Source organism: Podarcis filfolensis, assembly GCF_964270895.1.
Source record: "Podarcis filfolensis genome assembly, chromosome: 4".
In the NCBI taxonomy this organism is placed as follows: Eukaryota; Metazoa; Chordata; class Lepidosauria; order Squamata; family Lacertidae; genus Podarcis; species Podarcis filfolensis.
In genome coordinates this window covers 58,384,307-58,405,514 of record NC_139607.1, presented here as the reverse complement: position 1 = coordinate 58,405,514, position 21,208 = coordinate 58,384,307, and the positions used below count along the sequence as shown (strand labels likewise).

General features: G+C 41.2%; 1 long non-coding RNA gene across 2 annotated transcripts in view; it reads left to right on the top strand.

The window, feature by feature from the left end:
- LOC310761657 overlaps window positions 1-20,790 on the top strand; it is a 51,720-nt gene extending 30,930 nt beyond the window's left edge. Inside the window, exons 1-2 of one of the 2 annotated variants that reach the window (XR_014547641.1) lie at window positions 7,450-7,505; window positions 20,463-20,790. This is a non-coding gene — a long non-coding RNA (uncharacterized lncRNA). Of the gene's footprint in view, window positions 1-7,449; window positions 7,506-20,462 lie in introns of those variants that run through there. The other variant, XR_014547640.1, reaches the window with a different exon arrangement.
- Window positions 20,791-21,208: the final 418 nt, after the last annotated feature.

The following is a 21,208-nucleotide window of genomic DNA, read 5'->3' as shown; positions in this document are numbered from 1 at the left end:
GGGAGTAATTGGAAAAGGTTACCATCGCCAAATGTGTCGGTGTTGTATTATGCAAAGTATAACACATTCATTGTTATGTACTATATGGATGTGGTTAAATAAACATCTGGAATTGAGAAAATGCTCTGTGATATATATATACACATGCAGGGCAGAAGAATAAGTATGGCTTTCACTATGTCTCAAAAACCCAGCCTTCATACATAAGTCCATCATTTAAATTCAGATAAATTATGAACTACCCATGTCAGTCTTGAGTAATCTTACTTTTTTGGTAGGGGGGAGCTGAGGTCAATTAAGAAAGAATCTCAAGCTTCTAAATCCATATAGGCTTAACATAATAATGGAGAGATGAGATCAATTACTAGTGGAATGTCAAGGGTACAAACTTAAATGGTAATGATTCAGTGTCTGGCCTTGATGCTCAAAAGTCAAGGTTGGAAAGTAAGGCAAGGTCAGATTTTAAATTTCTTGATGTGAACAGCAGATATTTATACAAAGTATAAATCCTTATGAGTAGGACTGATGAGTAAGCAATTTATTGATCTAAATCTTTCGTAGCCAAAGTATATGCAAAGCTTGTGCTATCATACCTAATTCAGAGAGGAACAAGGAGGTACAATACTTACCTCACTTGTGGCCTCTAACTTTATTTATTTATTTACAAATGCAATATAATAAATTTAACTACAACATGAGTGAAATAATGGGGAATTATAGAGTTAAATAGTGACTCCCATTAATATGGGTTACAGCTAAAACTCCCCCTTTAGCATGTTCTAGTGGTTACTTTCATATTCCTATACAGCTGTATGTTAACTTGTTCTTCAATAAACAGCCTCTTGTGAGCAATGAGATCACATTTTGTCTGAGTTTGTTCCACTGGCTAACATCATCAGGTCACTTTTCAATCTTCCAATGAACCAAATTGATGCAATACCTAATAAAACAAGTATGAATAGTTGTTTGGTGCATAACATGCCCTCTTTCTCAGTACGTAATACACCAATCAATTAGTATAGAGCAGCTTGTGAAATAGTTTCTTAGGATACTGCCACTCACGCCACCAAACAACCTCACTTACCATCTGTACAGACACATGAAACCCCTGTAAGAATTTTTGCCAGCTTTATCCAGTTCTGCCAACAACCCTTGTATATTTCATCTGAAGAGGAACTTCTGCTTCAAAATTTTACTCTGAGTATGCGCTAGTGACAATCTGAAGACTGCTTTGAGAAATGTCACAGGTCTCATGGAAATTCTTTTAGTTCTGTGGTTTGAAAATGCCTTGGATATTTGAGGAGGAACAGCCAAACTGAATTTTCCATGAGGTGAAATTTCAGTGGTCATTGCAGACATTTGGAGCTGGAAGGGAATTAACCACGTCACATTGCCAGAGGAACCTGTGTTCTGAAACATGTTGAGTTGTAATCAAGTCTTCTTAGGTGGAACTTCTGAGAACCAGTACCTCCTCTTTGCATTCTTTCTGGAAGGGAATTTCATGCCATCTCTCCAAAAAAATCCTGTACTTCTTTGGAGGCTGTCCTAGCAAGGAGGCGGGCTGGCTGTCATAAGAAGTGAAAGGACAGAGGTGGGATTTTAGTGGTGTTGGAAATAAGTGTCAGAGAAACCACCAAGTAATGATTGGGATTGGGCACAATTTCACTAGTGACACTGAGGCCATAATTATGCCTCTCCTGGTGTGCATGGAATTAAATTTGAACACTCTCATCATGACTTCTTTCCACTGTCCAGAGGGATCCACTGCTTATGTTTTGCAATGTGTGATGTATAAAACCTACTTTTAACTAACACCTGATCTTTCTCAATAGTAAGAATTACAGATTATTTTAATAAAATGCATTCCATTCAAATATTTCCTCATAGCAAAATTATGAGGATCAGAAAGAATAGCAAGCTCTTTAATGAGAATGAGGGAGTGTTTTAAAGCTTAAACTGTTCGCTTCTTTGACTACATTGAAAAATTATTGGTTGAGCTTGACCACAGGCTAGCTTTCTGGGAAAATCAGATTAATCAATATTGGTTTTAAGATTTTTTTTTGTGGGGGGTAATGTTGAAACAATGGGCAGCTCTATGATCAGCAGGAGGATTGGTCAAATTGCTTCTTAATCTTTTAGACATATTCTTCTATATCAGTTGGCAAGGATCCAAAATGTTTTGAACATCACTGCACATAGCTCTACTCAGCCAAAATTCATTAAGAGTCTCTTTCTCTTTTGTGCAGTTTATGCAACATAATACTGCACTCCTGATGAGTAATCCAGCTAGTTGTTATATGAATGCATGCTAATTACTAGTCACATCACATTTTTCAAGTCTGTACACAACAGCAAAATTGTCTTGGCTCTGCCCAAGTATTGAAGGAGACACCATTCATGGCTTTCTAAATAATTTTTGTTGATGGGTCCAGTGACTGGTGTCTTTTATTATTCACTAAAAGCTGAGGTGGCGGCAAGGGAATCCGAATTCACTCTACCTAATAGGAAAATGTTCTCCAGCCGAGACAATTAGATGGAAGCTCCTGGTTTTTTTATCACTCTTCAAAGATATTTTCAATTAGCCATTCTGCAGTTTCATTGCTATGAAATGCATGGAAATATCTGAGGTTGAAGCTTTCAGACCACTTACTCTGAAGTCACCCCATTTATTGCAGTGGAATAGCTCCAAAGGTTTTCTGATACCACATTCATACCCAGCATAGAATGTCTGAAAACCCATTAAAATATGGTGCATATAAATGTCTCATCACATTAAATAAAAAATGGCAAACACACCTGCAGATAGATAGATAGATAGATAGAGATATAGATATAAACAACAATAAAAAAGTAACAAGTATCCTAAAAACAATCAAATAACAAGCAAGTTCTGTTAAACTGAAAAGAAAATAAATAGTAGCTAATACTATAACAAGACAAATCAGGTGACATTTTAAAGACTTAATGAAGAAGACAGACTTATCTCAAAAGACTTAAGGTGCCAAGTACAGTACACCAGTTTAGAGAGAGATGCCATAATTTGGGTTCCAGCATTGAGAAAGCCTTGTTTCTGGTAGTCATCCGCTCAGCAGATAGTGAACACCCAGAGAATGCCTAAAATCTTATTTTCTGAAAGGCTTATGTGGGGAAGAGAATCCTTCAGGCACCCCAGCTCCAGACCATATAGGGCACAGAATACCACAATCAACACTTTACTGTTCTATACTTAATTCCCTATTTTGCCAATTTACCCCTGGGCTATAGGAACCTCCCTTATACTGTGTCAGACCAGTGGTCCATCTAACTCACTGTTATCTACACTGACAGGCAGGCACTCTGGTAGAAATGCTGGAGCTTGAACGTGGGACCATCTGCATGCAAAATGGATGAACTACAGTCCTTCACTAAATTGTACATTGCTATAGTGTGACTTAAGACAAAGGATATTGAATATTCTTTTAGTACGATTATTTCAACTTTCCCACATGGGTTCCCACTGCGCAAGAGCTACTGCAGCCCACACAGTGCAAATAAAATGGCTTCTTGCTGTTTACTGAGTTTTACACATCCTCGAATTTTACGCAGCTTATGTAACTAGTCTTTTAAATAATTGTTAATGTTGCTGCCATTGTTAGTTCTGGTTATTTTAGTTCAGAGGATTTATTGTGTTTTTAAGATACCATGAGCCATCTTGGGTGGGCTACGCCCCCAAAGGCAACATATCAATAAATAAAGTTTTGTACATTTCTGCTGCTGTATAAAGTGTAAGAAGAGTTCAAGGACTACAAGATGGTTAAAATCATATGGCAAGAGATATTTTGCTTCAACAATATTTTTATCAACAAGCCTTGAATCAAGGGACAGAGAGACGGGCAAGAGAGAAGGAGAGAGAGCTGATATTTGCAGAGAAGATTGCCAAGAAGTAGACAAACTTCAAGATAGGTCAGAGGACCTTCAGTATGAATAGGAAGTCAGCCAACCCTTGGATAGCTTGGGAAAGGCTGGAAAGACTGACAAGTGATTTTGAAGAACAGATTTGACAAGGAGCTTTGATGAGTAGTGCCTTTGTCACCTGCTGATAAGAGTTCCATCAAAGCCAAAGAATGACGGGCTTTCTTTACCAGACAACTCAGAGGAACCCATCATTCTAAACTGAATTTTCTAAGGGGAAGGAAATGCCCAAGGAATTATCCAGTTATCACATCCAGAAGCTAATCAGCCAGTCTTGTCCAAGACAAGATGCGTTATTGCAGTTGGCTTGAAATAAGCTACAAACCAATCAAGCAAATTGAGAGAGAAAGGACATACCATCTCTTCGCTGTTCATCCACATGGGCTTATGCTTGGTTTAAAAAATTATCATCCCCGCCCCCTGTGAATCTGCATCCGCATGAATCAGTCCCCTTGGGACTGGATGTGAAAGCAAATAGCCCAAGGTGTAGTTTAGCAACTGCACACAAGATGGCATGAGGAAGCGCCACCAGAATTATCTAAGGACAATGAGTAATTGGTGCAACAATTGTATGCCCTTATATGACTCTGCTGTGCTAGAAATAAGGCTAGGGACAGGGAGCTTAAACAATAAGCTGTTTATACAGAGCTGGAGCATGGTTAACCAGCATACACATAGTGACATCCTAAATCTCCCGTGACCTTTAACCACAATTCTCTGTGACTTTAAAGGAATGCAGGGTCACTCTTCTCAAAGATATTAGACAACCAGGATGAGCAGCCAGTAAGAGTTTTACAAATTCTGTGCCCTAAAGCAGACAACCGCAGCGATTAATATATATTACTTCTGACACATAAGTGAATATCCTACATGCGCATTTTGTTGTGGCTAAATTAAAGGACTCGAGAGAAAGAATACATCAGTCTGGCACCAAGATTAATAGTCAAATTAGGAAAACCTTTTCTGTTAAGCTAAAATAGGGTCACAGCAAAGATAATATGAAGGTTTAAGTCTGCAATCCTAGACTTGCTTACTAGCGAATAAGGCCCATTGAATATAGTGAGATTTATCACATGCATAAGCATCCTCTGGCTCTCAACAAATAGGAAATCATGATTCTTCAGGGCCAAATATAGTGACCATGGCACAACAGTGCAGCCCCATTCAATGCAAGAGGTTCTACCATTTTTGCTTGCTCTTCTAGGGAAATTGTCCCATATTTCTGTAGAGCGCCGCCTGTTGGGCTTGCTGCAGTGAAATGGCTTTTGTCTTCCCCATTGTGGTGATGAGTTTAGTAGTTTCCCGCATTGGAGCAATGAAGCACTGAACTTCTAACCTTTTCAGAGACCTTCAACATCCTTGGCATCTTCTCAGTTATCCTACTGGCATTATTGAGAAACATTTTTCTTCCGTCCCGATTAGGTTGCTTATACCACTGATCAGCTTGGGCCAAAAGTAAACTTAATTTCAGAGTGACCCTCTTACAAGGTAACACCCTTTTCCCCCAGAAGGTTTGTTTTGTCATCTGATTATAATTACCGGTATCATTCATTTCATTTCTATAGCCGTTTATATTTTTAAGCAAATAAATCTCCAAGTGGTTTACAGCTTACATTAAAACATACAATAAAACTGGATAAAGCCTGGAGAAGAGGAGCTATGATGGTCATTTTCAAATACCTAAAGGGGTGTTCCATGGAGGATGGAGCAAGCTGGCTTTCTCCTGCTCTGGTGGGTAGGACTTGAACCAATTGATTCAAGTTGCAAGAAAGGAAGAAGTTTCTGACAGTAAGTGCTGTTTGATAGTGGAACGGACTCCTTCAGGAAGTTATGGACTCTAAGCAGAGGTTGGATGGCCCTTTGTCATTGATGCTTTAGTTGAGATTCCTGCATTGCAGGGGGTTCTATGACTCTATAATAAAACATTGCTGAAGAAAGTCAGATATGATGTATACATTCAAAGCAATATATTTAACTGGAAACTAAAATATTATCTTAAACATTTCGAAATAAAACATTACTAAAGGAAGTCAAATATAAAATGTGCATTTAAAACAGAGAATAAAATATCATCCTAAGCATGATGGCATCTACATTCTGCACTGTAAGGCTGCATGTGGTCTTCTGACTAATTTTGTGTGGTCTTCAATCTAATTTCAAAAGCCCTCTGCCAGAGGTTGGGGAGGGGCAAACACCAGCCCAAACAAGGAGATTCCCACCCCACTTGCACCTCCATTGTTGGGATCCTGTCACTTACATATAGTGTTGGCTTTATTCCAGAGAGCTAACTCTCCCCCCTAGAAATATGCTTTGATCCTTCAGTGCCCATCCAGATTCCCCCCCCCCCGGTGCCACCACTGCTCTCTGCAGGTGAGCAGGTCAGAATGATCTGTCCCTGCCCTAGCAGTCTGGTGATCGGCAATGGAGACAGAAGAGAAGGAAGGAGAAAGAGAGATAATGGACTGACAGAAAGAGAACAAGAGAAACGGGGTTGGCTGCACCCACCAGTGGCCCTTCACATTGCCAACAATGTGGACCCCAACAAATTACCCTTGAACGAACACAGTCCTCATCAGAAAAATTGTTCTCTAACCTGCTCTGTGGGCTGCCCTGGGAAGCCTCATCTCATGTATCTCTATATTACAGCCTTAACCCCCCCCCCCCATTCGAAAGCATGAAGGAGAATTGAAGTGGAAAGTAAGTTCCTGCAATATATGAGAAGCTGATAATGGTAGAATCCTTCTGTGAAAAATGTGTCCTCAGGAATGAAATTGTATTTTGCAGAAACCACAGAGATTATAAATATAGCATTATCATTTTTCATCATGTACCAGTAAGATGTCTGGTGGAAATTTGATGCAAGGCATTTGTAGCCTTCACATCAGGAAAGGGCTCACTGTGTTTTGATATAGGATTCTGAAAGTGGGGTGGAAGTGGTACAACTACCAATATACACTTTATTTACCCCACTTTTTATCCCACTTTTTTCTCTCCAATGAGCACAAGGTGGCATACATGGTTCTCCCTCATCCTCATTTAACCCCCACAACAATCCTGTGCACCGGGAGGGCAAGGACACGTGGCCGAGCCCAGGCCTGAGCCGAGCCTACTCCATGGCAGCTAGTGCTCCAAGAGAGCAAGCCGGGGCTCAGAGGAAGGCTGCGTGACAGAGGAGACTACAGAAGAGAAGATATTACTTCTTAAAAAAACAAAAAGCCAAACTTTTTTAATAAGCTTTTTTTCCCTTTTCAAAAAAAAAAAAGTCTCGCCGGATTATTTGAAAAAAAAATGGTAACCTAAGGGTAGAATTAAACACATTACTTTCCCATCTGCAGATTCTACCCTGTAAATGTGACCTGCCCCTAGAGAATGAGGGGAGAACAGAATAGTCTGTTCCACTCTATGACATTTTGACAGAGAATGGAATGTTCCATTCTACCCAAACCTGTGTGAATTGCAGAAGACAGGATTGCTTCTACAGTTTACTGTGGGTGTACACAAATTGGCAGAACTCAGCAGAACTGAGACCCTTTGCATATACTCGAAGCCATCCAGTATGCTTTTATTTTGGGGGTTTTTTGGGGGGAAGAGGGGCTGTAAAAGACATCACTACTACAGCAGATCGTCGGAGTGTTCACTTCAGGAATGTAATGCAGATTATTTCCACAACCTCTTCCACAGTGAAGCCCTTAGATACTGTTAAGATGTGTTGATAAAAACAGCACCAACTGTTTCACTGACGGCCTTGGAACACATGAGTGTAGGGTTAGAGTGTCTAGTCATATGTAACTCACCCAGTGCTTCTTTCTCCCTCCCTCCCCCCTCTCTCTCTTTGTGTGTGTGTCTGCTGATACTCACCATGAAGTTGCTGCAGTAAGTGCCATGCTTTGAACATTTGGGGGGTAAGTGCTGGTACTCTGTACCATTGAGTACCCCCAGAAGAAAGCATTGCCTGCACTGCACTAGTCCTCACCTGGCATGCCCCCAGGTCCTTCAAGGCAGGAATTTGCAAGCAAAATCCTCTTTTCCTTCACAGGGGGCTTCTGTTTATTTCTAGGCTAGGTCCAGAACTTGCTGCCAAACAGGCGATTTTAACTATGTTCTGGAAATTCATTTATGCTTGCTGGAATATACAGTACCAGCCCAAACTCCAGTGGTAGTAGAATTTTGTTCCACTCTTACTGATGACTGGCAGATGAATCTGGGGAACATATGATTGCAAAGGTTATGCAAAGTTGGAACCCCATGCCTTGCCACAAACAGTAGTTATTCTGCTGGTGTTCTATGTGAAAGGAAATAACTGAAACATTGGGAAACAAATTACATATGTTTCTAGACCTGCTTGGAAACTTTCATATGTTTATATAACAGAGCCATTCCAATTGTGACTGTTTTGCAAGTGAATGGATGTGGATCAGTGTACCAGGCCCTTAGATCTCTTGTCCTTAAAATGCATTCTGTGAAATGAGGTCTGTATCTGTTAATAATGTTTAACCTTTCTAAAGTGGCATCTTAGATTAAAACATGGGTGTAATGTGTTGCTTTTTCATATTATTGTACAGTCTGCTTTAGCTGAATACCTGTCAACACTTAGTGTACTTATCAGATGCATAGCTGTTTTAAATGTAATCTGTAACCATTAGCAGATGCTGCAGCATGCGGCTATATTGGATATCCACCTGTCTCTGGCATGTTAGGAGCCTGAAAATCCTTTCCCAGCTGAGAAAGTGTGAGCGTATGCAAGAGCAATTTCAAAATGTTTCTGCCTCTCGACATAAATTTCAGTTTTACTTTAAGGAACCTTGAATGTTCCCATGAATGCATCTGTCAGTGAAATCTACACAGGACCAAGTTATCTCATCAAATGGCTACAACTTTCCTGATGCTATTGTAAACATCCACAAAAGATAGGTGGCACAGCCAGCAGGTAAAACCCAAGGATGAAATGAAATAATGTGCTTTGGTAGAACCAGAAAGATGGAAAGCAGGGCTGAGGAAGAAAAAAAGGGAAAGGAAAGAGGCTTGTGTATTTAAAACATTGTAGTCTGGACTTGGCTCAGCATGTTGGTCTGTAACATGTAGTCAGCCTTTAATTTAATAACTACAGTGGTACCTCTACTTACAAATGCGATCCATTTCAGGGTGCCGTTTGCACCCCAAAAAGTCTGTAAGTAGAGTGCCACTACTGCACGTGCGCGAAGCACGATAGAGTGCTTCTGCGCATGCGCAAAGCGTGCAAATCGTTTCTGAGCATGTGCGCGGGGCAAACCCGGACGTAAACACTTCTGGGTTTGCCACATTCGTAACCTGAAAGCAAACGTAACACAAGGTATGACTGTAAATTGTATGCTTATTTAGAAGCAAGAGTGTGGTAGAAATATCTTAACCTATTTTTACAGTAACTGTAATCTATACTGCTCTTAATTTACATCCATTTAGCAAAATGATTATCTTTTATGCATATTCTCACATATGGAAGAGAAACATAACCTAGTTTTTACCCAATAGTTGCATTCCCAGTTGCAATGTACCTTAACTCAGAACATTATGATTAAGTGAGGAAATGCAATAAAATCATAATCTACTTCTGCATCTCCATTTATAATTGCATAAAGACAGAGCTATTTCACATAAGCTCTGTTTAAATATGCTTAAGCATACACCCAGCAACCGAATTCAGTATATGTTAACTGAATTCAATATATATTATCAGTTAATCATTGAACTGTGACATTTCACTTGAGTTTCAGAGTAATATATCTCTTCTTAATAGCAGGTAAGTTGATTATGAAGCTGCAGCTTTCTGCTGGTTGAAAGATTGGTTACTTCTTGAAGATACGGATGTCTTGGATTTGGAAGGTTTTAATAATGCGTTTGGATGGCATGCATATTTATGGTATGATAAAGCTAAGATAAATAAGGCCTTCAAGAACCATATTGTCAGAAAATCAGTTTTTAATGTCTGGACAAAATATAAAGACCTACTGGAGAATAAAACTCCGAGGTGGCTGTCACCCCTGGAGGCTAAGGCTCGGAAAAGAGCCAATATGGAGGCCAACTGGCCAAAATATTGGGAGATAATAGAAAAGGATGGTGACAACTGGAAATTGCAGAGTTTAGAAAAGATGAGAGACAAAGTGCGAGACTGGTTACACTATGCTCAGATTAAAGAAGTGTTTAAAAATGACAAAAAGTTAGGATTCCAAGTGGAAAAGTCAAAGTTAGAAACTGAACTGCTAGAACCTAAGACTAAGGTACTTTCAAGAATGTATAACTTGCTGCTGAAATGGAACACACATGACGAAATGGTAAAATCAACAATGATAAAATGGGCGCAGGATATTGGGTATAATATTATGTTTGAAGATTGGGAAAGGTTGTGGACCTCTGGGCTGAACTTCACTGCATGTAATGCGTTGAAGGAAAATGTGATGAAAATGATGTATAGATGGTACATGACCCCTGTTAAACTGGCTAAAATATACCATTCGTCTGATAGCAAATGTTGGAAATGTAAGGAAAATGAAGGAACATTTTTTCACCTCTGGTGGACCTGCCCTAGAGTGAAGGCCTTTTGGGAGAAGATATATAATGAATTAAAAAAGGTGTTTAAATACACCTTTACTAAGAAACCAGAGGCCTTTCTCCTGGGTATTGTCGGCCAGAGTGTGTTAAAAAAGGACAGAACATTCTTTTTGTACGCAACAACAGCAGCAAGAATATTAATTGCCAAGAATTGGAAAACTCAGGAGCTACCCACTGTGGAAGAATGGCAGATGCAACTGATGGACTATATGCAATTAGCCGAGATGACCGGCAGAATTCGAGACCAGGGAGAAGAAAGGATGGAAGAAGACTGGAGGAAATTTAAGATTTATTTACAAAAATATTGTAATTTGGTTGAGTGTTGAATTGGATGCCAGTGCAGACAATTGTCTACCATTAAATTAGATTTAAGGCTGAATTATATGTCAAACCAAATTAAGATTATTAATTAAGATGAGTTAAATGATAATTTGTTTGAAATTAATTTAATAATGATGTAAGTGTATGCGGGAGGTGTGGGGGAGTCCCATGTAACAATTGAGAGATGTTAAATGGACAATGATAAGTTGTGCTTATCTAATATATGCTTTATTTGAAAACTTCAATAAATATATTATAAAAAAAAAAAAAAAAAAATAGCAGGTAAGTTGATATCAAACAGATTTTGGTTTGGAATGGAATTGCAGAGCATGCGAGGTGATCTGTCTGTTGCTTTTCTGGTTGTAAATATTCATGGAAGTAAGGTGAAAGAGCTGTTAATTGGCCAATGCACCAGTAAACCAGCAGTCAACATGGCAAAGTTGTATTTTGCATTTCCTCCATCTTATATGTCAACTCTGTATGTTATACTAGAGCAATGAGTTCAGAGAGTGCTACTAGCCTGGCAACAGACCCCATTAGTGTTTTAACAAAGTGGCCATTGCACAAAGGGGTTGTATTTCCCAGGAATAAAGACTGAAGGAGACATTTGTATACCTTTCAGCACTATGCTTATGGTATCTCAATAAACATCAAGGCATCTACGTCCAAGCAAACCTGCGCACATGATATGTAGCAATAGTCTCATAATGGGATTGCAGCTGTCAGGCAGCTTAGCAGGAATGATTTGCCACATTTGCCTTTAACAGGCTACTGAAGTATTGACAGCGCAGTTGCTTTGTGTCCCATCACAGCTACACATACCATGAGGCATAAGGATTGAAAATATGCCAAGGTGCTGTCTTTATTATTAGTCTATTTAGTACTTTGAATCCAAAGTGCTTTTTTGTTCTGTGCCTCCTCTGTGCTTGGCACTTCAATTTTTACAAATCAGAGATCTGAACTGCTTGCTCCTATGCATGTTTACTTCAGCCGCACTTTGCCCAATGAAATTGACTTCCAGCTTGCAATTGTGTATGTTCATATGAGTCTAGCTCCAGTGGCAGTCTTTTTGAAGCCACCCAGAATCTCCCATATGAATTTGGCCTCTGTCTTATATTCTTCCTACTGAATCTTCCTACTGAATCAGTCTTAAAGTGGCACCACAGAAGCTGCCTTTGTGTATTCTGCAGCCCTGATCATGCAGCATTCCAGAACATGTTTCTACACTGTCTTTTCTCAGTGTGTGGATGTTTGGGTCAGGGCCAGGAAGATTTGGGACATCAGGAATGACCCCAAAGGCACAGCCCTGCTTCCTCTTAATCATGTGGAGTTGCCGCCATGCAATTAACCTATGAAGGGGGCTACTGATTTCATGATCAAACTATCAGGTGTGTGCCTAAATTCAGTTTGAATTATCAGCTTTTGGCATGGCTAGGCTGATCTTGCTGTACCCAGCACTGGAAGCCAATTTGCTAATAGGTTTTGATAGGGTCTGGAGAAGCAAAATGAACACCTTTAATATGACATTGTGCATAACAACACTTTTATCAAATCACCATCTCCAAAATAATAAGAGATTTGCACCTTTAATGATGCTCTGTTGCTTCATTAACAGATAGCACTGTGTCTTCTCTGGGGAAGGAATAAATCCTTATACTTGTGTTGAGAAAAATGAGAAAGAGAGAAAGATCAGCATGAAGGTGTTATGAGGACATGGATATCCTCCTCCTAATCCACAGCGATTAGTGGCATATCTGCATTGATGCTACTTTGCATAAGAATATCCTTTTGCCCTTGACTTTATCACAGGCTAAACTTAATGGGCCAGGAGCTTTCATTCATTTCAAACTAGGTTACATCCAAGATGAATTTGGCTCTCAAATACAAGACTGAGTGGTTGGTAATAACATAAAAAACCTGTAATCAGGAGGACTTAACAATTCTGTCCTAGCAGTCAGCAACCTCCAGCTACTGTAGCGACATTGCATCAAATAACTATGAAATCCTAGGGGGGTGGGGAGAGTCTTGTTTTCATCATAAATACTGTTCTCAAATTAGTATTTAATGGATTTGCACAGAGTTTGGTAGCTGCAGCTTGCAATACTAACTTTTGTAGTGCTTTGGTTAAATTGGTAATCAGCCTAAAAACGTTTTAGGACTGACACTTTTTGTGTCTTAGAGGAGTGAATGAAAACTGTATATAGGTGTCTTTTTCCTATGTAATAGGCCTTTCTCTGAGTCTCCTTCCTGTCAGAGATGATGTGGGTGGTGTTTGCAGAGAGTGCCTTGTCAGTCGTGGTGCCCTGGTCTGGAGCTCATGTCCTATCTAGCACCAGCTGAAGGTTACTTTGATCAGTGGTGAGAACCACTGATTTGGACAAACCATGCCTATTTTTCCTGGGCCTGACATTATATATCACATCAGGCATAGACAAGTTCAAGCTGTGGCTAAAAGATGAAGAGTGGAAAGTAAACTTCGAATGCAAACCTTTGCAGCAAAATGGACACCTTTTGATTTGGCATCAACTTTTGGCTGTAAAGGAAGAATTGGGAGGGCATTTTGAGTGTACTCCTGATTCTTCCCTTACATCCCCTACCTTGAATTGAAAGGTTCTTCCTTTGCAGAGGCAGCTTCAGTTTAAGTGGTGCCTGCAAAAGGGGGAAAAATGATCACTTGACGGCACATTTAGTGTGTGCTCCTTATTCTTTCCTTTGAAATACAAGTACTATCTCCTGGTGTCATGGTGTCATCAGGTGATTGGCAGAATGGCAGCTGGGAGGGCCTGTCCAGTTGTCAAAGTGGAGGTGGGTTAGTTCAACATCCGTCCTGCTGGCTGGATCTAGTTTTCCATCTGTCATTTAGATTCACTCACTTAATTCTGACCTTACGATGAAATTCTAGCTGCTTTGCTTCCTTGTGTGGCTTACTTGGTTTTATAATTATTTTAAATCATCCTTTGTATGGTGCCCTGAGTAAACATTCTCAACATCAATCAAATAAATAATAAATAAAAGCTCCACATGTTCCTATCAGAATCCTACACAGGCAAGAGAAGGAGTCAGGGTGAAAAGGCAAGCAGACTCAGTTCTCTGAGCCCACCCCTGCTTCTGCCTCTCTTGGCTTGGCTCTGTCCCTGCCTTGTCACAGTTCAGCTAGAACTGACCCTTCTAGCTTCAGTCAGATTTACTCTACTATAGCCTGTGAAGAGCAGCAGGGAGCCTAAACCTGTGTCAACCCAATCACAGCCATGGTGGATGATCTGCACCTAGAGATGGCTGGGCAAAACTATATCCTGCTCTATTATTAGTTCTTGCAAAAGCTTTTGTTGCCAGTGACAATGAGGTGTTTGTTACTATGGGATTAGCTGGTGCTTCGGGACCTATCTCTGTTGTATATATGCCTGGCAAGGACAAGACATTACCGCATCTTCATGCCTGAAAAAGCTAAAGGAGATGGATTTCTCCAGATAGTACAACAGGGGTCAGCAAACTTTTTCAGCAGGAGGCCAGGTCATGCATACGCCCATTCCGGCCCCATCCCATTCAGGGGCAAAAAGCTGTACACGCAAAAGCGGTTGTGTGTAGGTTGGTTGCATGCAAAGTGGTCATTCCCTGTATACACAATGCCAGTCATATCAATGTGTACATGATGCAGATTGTCAAAATGCTCAAAACTGGGCATGGATTCAAAGTTTGGTACCATCGATGCATTGATGACAGCCTTTAATGAACACCCTTCTCATCCGAATCAGGCCCTGAAGCCACTCTGCTTACTCAGTGCCTTTTCATGGTTGGCAGCTGGCAACAAATGGGACAACTAAGGTGGTATGTACACAATACTGAGCCAATGGAAATTGTTGTTTTGTATGAGGGATGAGTGCACTTACTGTTATGTACTGAAGTTCTTACCCTGGGCCAGCAGGGGGATACTGTAGATAGTTATGCAAATGAAGGATTGAAAGTGACGTTCAGTGATTGGATAGTTTTGTATGCAAATGAAGGATCGAAAGTGACGTTCAGTGATTGGATAGTTTTAGAACGTTCCAACGACACGTTCTCAAGATGGAGGGTGAGGGAACAGCTGCAGTCGCCTGTGGTTCCTGCGCAATGTTTGCCATCTTGCCAAAGGTTGCAGGCTGCTTTACCTGCAGCAATTGCATGTTGATTGCCCTCTTAAAAGACAAAGTCCAGCAACTGGAGGAACGTGTAGCTACGCTCCAAAGAATTAGAGAGCTGGAGCTCTTCTTGGAAGCAACAGAGCACACCGTCTCCACCAAGGAGGAGACAGGGGACTCCCCTGAGAAGGAGGCTAGTTCACCAACACAGGAGCCAGATATATGGAGAAACGTGACTCAAAGAAGTAGGAGGCCCAGGGTTCGCTCTGATTGTTTAGAAATACACAATCGTTTTGAGGTCCTCTCCCCTAGCATGGAAGACGAAGAGCAGACTCCATTTGAGGATCTCTCCCTCATTACTGTCGATCAGGTATATGAAGACGAGCAGCAAAGTCAGTCCTCAGGGAATGTGCAGGCGACCTTGGAACAGACAGCTCACGGAAGAACCCCGAACAGACCTAAGAGGAGGCGTGTAGTGGTGATAGGGGATTCCCTACTGAGGGGAACAGAAGCAGTGATCTGTGGGCCTGACAAGATGTCTCGGGAAGTGTGCTGTCTCCCCGGGGCTAAGATCCAAGATGTAACTGAACGACTGCAAGGAATCATAAAACCCACTGACAAATACCCCTTCCTCTTGGTTCATGTGGGAACCAATGACACTGCAAGCAATAGCCTCCAGAAGATCAAAAGAGATTACGAGGCTCTGGGCAGGAAATTGAAGCAATTAAATGCACAAATTGTCATCTCATCTGTCCTCCCAGTTGAACGACGTGGCCCAGGGAGAGAGGGAAAAATAGTGGAAGTGAACAACTGGCTTCGCAAATGGTGTAAACAGGAACGGTTTGGATTCTTAGATCACGGACTGCAGTTTCTTGAAGATGGACTTCTGGCAAGCGATGGGCTGCACCTCACAACGGTTGGGAGGAATGTTTTTGCAAAAAATCTCAGAAACCTCATCAGGAGGGCTTTAAACTGACTAATGTGGGGGAGGGAGACAGTGCTCCTGAAGGTAGGAGTCTATCAATTGATGAAGATGATCATCCAAATGTCATAGACCGAATGGAGCAAACAGCACGCAGACCTAGTGGTGGGAGGAAAAAATCCTTAAATAAGAGACACGGGGGAATGATTAATGGACTTCAATGTCTGTACACTAATGCGCAAAGCATGGGAAATAAACAAGATGAGCTTGAGCTCTTGGTGCAGCAAACTAAATATGACATAATAGGAATCACTGAAACCTGGTGGGATAAGTCCCACGATTGGAATGTAATAATGGAGGGATACAATCTATTTCAGAGAAACAGACCAGACAAGAAAGGAGGAGGAGTGGCGTTATATGTCAGGGATGTGTATACCTGTGAAGAGATCCAAGATTTAGAACCTCAAAGCCAAAGTGAGAGCATTTGGGTCAAAATTAAGGGAGAGAAGAATAACAGTGACCTCATTGTGGGAGTTTACTATAGATCCCCAAGCCAAACGGAGGACATAGATGATGCCTTCCTGGAACAGATGGCCAAGCATGCAAAAGGAAGGGAGATAGTAGTAATGGGGGACTTCAATTACCCGGATATTTGTTGGATGTCAAACTCAGCCAAGAGCATAAGGTCAAACAGATTCCTCACTGGCCTTGCAGACAACTTCATTGTCCAGAAAGTGGGAGAAGCAACAAGAGGAACAGCCATTTTAGATCTGGTCCTAACCAATGTTGATGACCTGGTTAGTGGGGTAGAAGTGGAAGGATCATTAGGCGCGAGTGATCATGCTCTTCTGAAGTTTACTATACAGCGGAAAGGAGCAGCCAAGCATACTAGGACACAATTTCTCGACTTTAAGAAAGCCGACTTCATAAAACTTAGGGAAGTGCTGGGTGAGATCCCATGGACAGTAATACTAAAAGGAAAGGGAGTTCATGATGGCTGGGAGTTTGTTAAGAGGGAGATAGTAAAAGCACAACTTCAGGCAATACCAATGAGACGGAAACATGGAAGGTGCCTAAAGAAGCCAGGGTGGCTATCTAAAGAACTTTTAACTGAGTTAAGATTAAAAAAGGATGTGTACAAAAAATGGAAAAGGGGGGAAACCACCAAAGAGGAATTCAAACAAATAGCCAGCACGTGTAGACACAAAGTCAGAAAAGCTAAAGCACAGAATGAACTCAGGCTTGCTAGAGAGGTTAAAAGCAACAAAAAAGGCTTTTATGGGTATGTTCGTAGCAAAAGGAAGAACAAAGAAACAGTGGGGTCACTCAGAGGAGAAGATGGTGAAATGCAAACAGGGGACACAGAAAGGGCTGAACTCCTCAATGCCTTCTTTGCCTCAGTCTTCTCTGATAAAGAAAACAATGCCCGACCTGAAGAATTTGGAGCAAATGATTCAGCAGAGGAAACACAGCCCAGAATAACTAAGGAGATAGTACAAGAATACTTGGCTAGTCTAGATGTATTCAAGTCTCCAGGGCCAGATGAACTGCATCCAAGAGTATTAAAAGAACTGGCAGATGTGATTTCAGAACCACTGGCAGTCATCTTTGAGAATTCCTGGAGAACAGGCGAAGTCCCGGCAGACTGGAGGAGGGCAAATGTTGTCCCTATTTTCAAAAAGGGGAAAAGAGAGGACCCAAATAATTACCGCCCAGTCAGTCTGACATCAATACCAGGGAAGATTCTGGAGCAGATCATTAAGCAAACAGTCTGTGAGCACCTAGAAAGGAATGCTGTGATCACCAATAGTCAGCATGGATTTCTGAAAAATAAGTCATGTCAGACGAACCTGATCTCGTTTTTTGACAGAATTACAAGCCTGGTAGATGAAGGGAACGCAGTGGATGTAGCCTACCTTGATTTCAGCAAGGCATTTGACAAGGTGCCCCATGATATTCTTGTAAAGAAGCTGGTAAAATGCGGTCTTGACTATGCTACCACTCAGTGGATTTGTAACTGGCTGACTGACCGAACCCAAAGGGTGCTCATCAATGGTTCCTCTTCATCCTGGAGAAGAGTGACTAGTGGGGTGCCACAGGGTTCTGTCTTGGGCCCGGTCTTGTTCAACATCTTTATCAACGACTTGGATGATGGACTCAAGGGCATCCTGATCAAATTTGCAGATGACACCAAACTGGGAGGGGTGGCTAACACCCCAGAGGACAGGATCACACTTCAAAACGACCTTGACAGATTAGAGAACTGGGCCAAAACAAACAAGATGAGTTTTAACAGGGAGAAATGTAAAGTATTGCACTTGGGCAAAAAAAATGAGAGGCACAAATACAAGATGGGTGACACCTGGCTTGAGAGCAGTACATGTGAAAAGGATCTAGGAGTCTTGGTTGACCACAAACTTGACATGAGCCAACAGTGTGACGCGGCAGCTAAAAAAGCCAATGCAATTCTGGGCTGCATCAATAGGAGTATAGCATCTAGATCAAGGGAAGTAATAGTGCCACTGTATTCTGCTCTGGTTAGACCTCACCTGGAGTACTGTGTCCAGTTCTGGGCACCACAGTTCAAGAAGGACACTGACAAACTGGAACGTGTCCAGAGGAGGGCAACCAAAATGGTCAAAGGCCTGGAAATGATGCCTTATGAGGAACGGCTAAGGGAGCTGGGCATGTTTAGCCTGGAGAAGCGGAGGTTAAGGGGTGATATGATAGCCATGTTCAAATATATAAAAGGATGTCACATAGAGGAGGGAGAAAGGTTGTTTTCTGCTGCTCCAGAGAAGCGGACACGGAGCAATGGATCCAAATTACAAGAAAGAAGATTCCACCTAAACATTAGGAAGAACTTCCTGACAGTAAGAGCTGTTCGACAGTGGAATTTGCTGCCAAGGAGTGTGGTGGAGTCTCCTTCTTTGGAGGTCTTTAAGCAGAGGCTTGACAACCATATGTCAGGAGTGCTCTGATGGTGTTTCCTGCTTGGCAGGGGGTTGGACTCGATGGCCCTTGTGGTCTCTTCCAACTCTATGATTCTATGATTCTATGATTCTATGATTCTAGAATGTTGCAACAGTTACAATTGTTCTGGAGCTCTATATAAGCAGGCTGACTGAGCTCCTCAGTCAGTTCTGTTCCAGCTTACAAATAAAGAGCTGCTTTGTAGAAATTGCTGTGTCACCTGCTATGTCAACCCACAACTTACTATTGCTGAGATGCAGCCCTTTCTGGTCAGTTAGGTTCATAGACTTGGTTCATAGAACTTTCCAAATGGGGTTTTTGTTCCCTAGAAGCCCCAACACTAAAATCAAATCCCAGAATTCGAAAGTGGCACAGCAGCACTTTGTGGTCAGCAATCCCTCTGTTTACACAAACTCAGCATAACATATTTTGGACTTATTTTCCTAAAATCTGGCAGTTTTAGAAAAATAAGCCTGAGATATAGAATTATCAATGGTTTGCAAGAAGGCACTATGCAAAGAGCTCAACTCCATAAGGCCCTTATAAATTACGTGAACCTAACCATGTCTCTTGACTGAGAGTTTGCCAATTGATGCTAAAGCACAGTCTGTAATGCATTTCACAGTAGGTAAAACTGTGTGGAATACAATGCCATTTCTGTCTTAGAGTTTACATAAAGATCCTATGTTTATATAAACATATGACAAACATACTATTCTGCTCCCATATAAGATTTGGAAAGTCAAACAAAGAAGCTCTGCTTTGCCTTCATGACACAAAAGATATTGTCCATAACCCCTTTTAGCTTACCAGCTTCTTTCAAACAACTATAACTTCCCAGATGTACTTTGCATTTTGAAGGCCTTGTTGACATACTGCTAGGGTAATATGTCATGCATCATGGATCTTGGCTGGGTTCCTAAAGGCGTTTCATCAAGGGAAGATGACACTGAACCTCATGGATTCTACTGCCCCTTTCTGCATTTATATATTTAGAAAAGGCTGAGCTGCATATTCAGCTCTTTTGAAAACACATACACTGTAGTCCCTTTGCCAAAAGAACATACGTATCTGTCAGAATTTAAACCTTTAAAATAGTGCTTTCCTTCTATTTTCTTTCTTGACATGCATTTCCTTGGTTCTTCCATGGCTATTTGTGCTAAGCTAGTGGGAATGAGCGCTGTCGAGAGCTGCCATGGCTTTTACTTGGTGATTTAAAGATGAGGGACAGTCACTCATCTTCTTGCATCAGGACAAACTTCCGTCCTCCTAAAAATTTCATGACTAGAAAAACTCTCAAATATAGGTTCCAAAGAACTAAGTGAATACCTAGTTTGATCCTATTTGCTGTCTTTCTTAGGGGGAGTTGGGGGCAAGTTCCTATTAGGAGGCAACTGGCTCAGCAGTCTTTTGTAAGGGTGGACAAATTATTTCATATTATTTTATTATTTTATTTCTACTTGATTTCATTTTTTAAAAAAGTTATTTCATTTTCCATTTGCCTGAACCGCATTCATGTTGCTTTTGTTTTTCATGGGTTATTAGTTCATTTGTTTTTGTTTTTCGTTCATTTTCTGTCCCATTTATTTCAACAGGACACCCAGCCAGTCTTATGCTGCCTAGAACTTTGGTGTTTTCCATCCAAATGTCATGAAATTTGCAGCCATTCCCGCATCAGACCTCCACATTTCAGACAGATGGGACAACATACCTCCATTTTATAAGCCCCAATTGATATCTGACAATTTCATTGCACTTTCTCTTCCTCCATCCCTAAGAACTCCTTGTGAGCTGGACACAAAGCTCTAGCCAAGGTAAATCCATGCAACTAGAAACAAATGACTTGAAATTAAGCAAACTGTCATTTTCATTTCATTCACTTTAATTCCCATTTGTTTCCACTATAAAAGCAACTGAAACAAATGGGGCTTCTTTTCATTTTTCATTCATTCTTTTTTTTAATGAATGCAACCTCTAGACTCTTGCAGTGAAATGCACATTCTAATGCAAAATAGTATTGGTTTTGGTTGCCTTGACAATAAGGGTGTATCCCTTGTTCCTACAGCAGCACATTAGCTGCCTACCTAAACCTGCACCCAGAACATAAAGATGAAACCGCAGTTCCACTATGTGTCAAATAAAAATCGTGATTAGACCGCAGTAGGCCAGCACTTGGTCAGTGTTGCAGCCAAGGTCAGGCTATGACTGCCATGACTCTCCAAAGGTGCCTGGTGCCGCCGCCACCATCCCTTTAACACAGATGTCAGTGTTTGAACTTGGGTCTTTCTGCATGCAAAGGATCTGCCCTGCACCAGAGCTATGGCCCTTACCATCGCCAAAG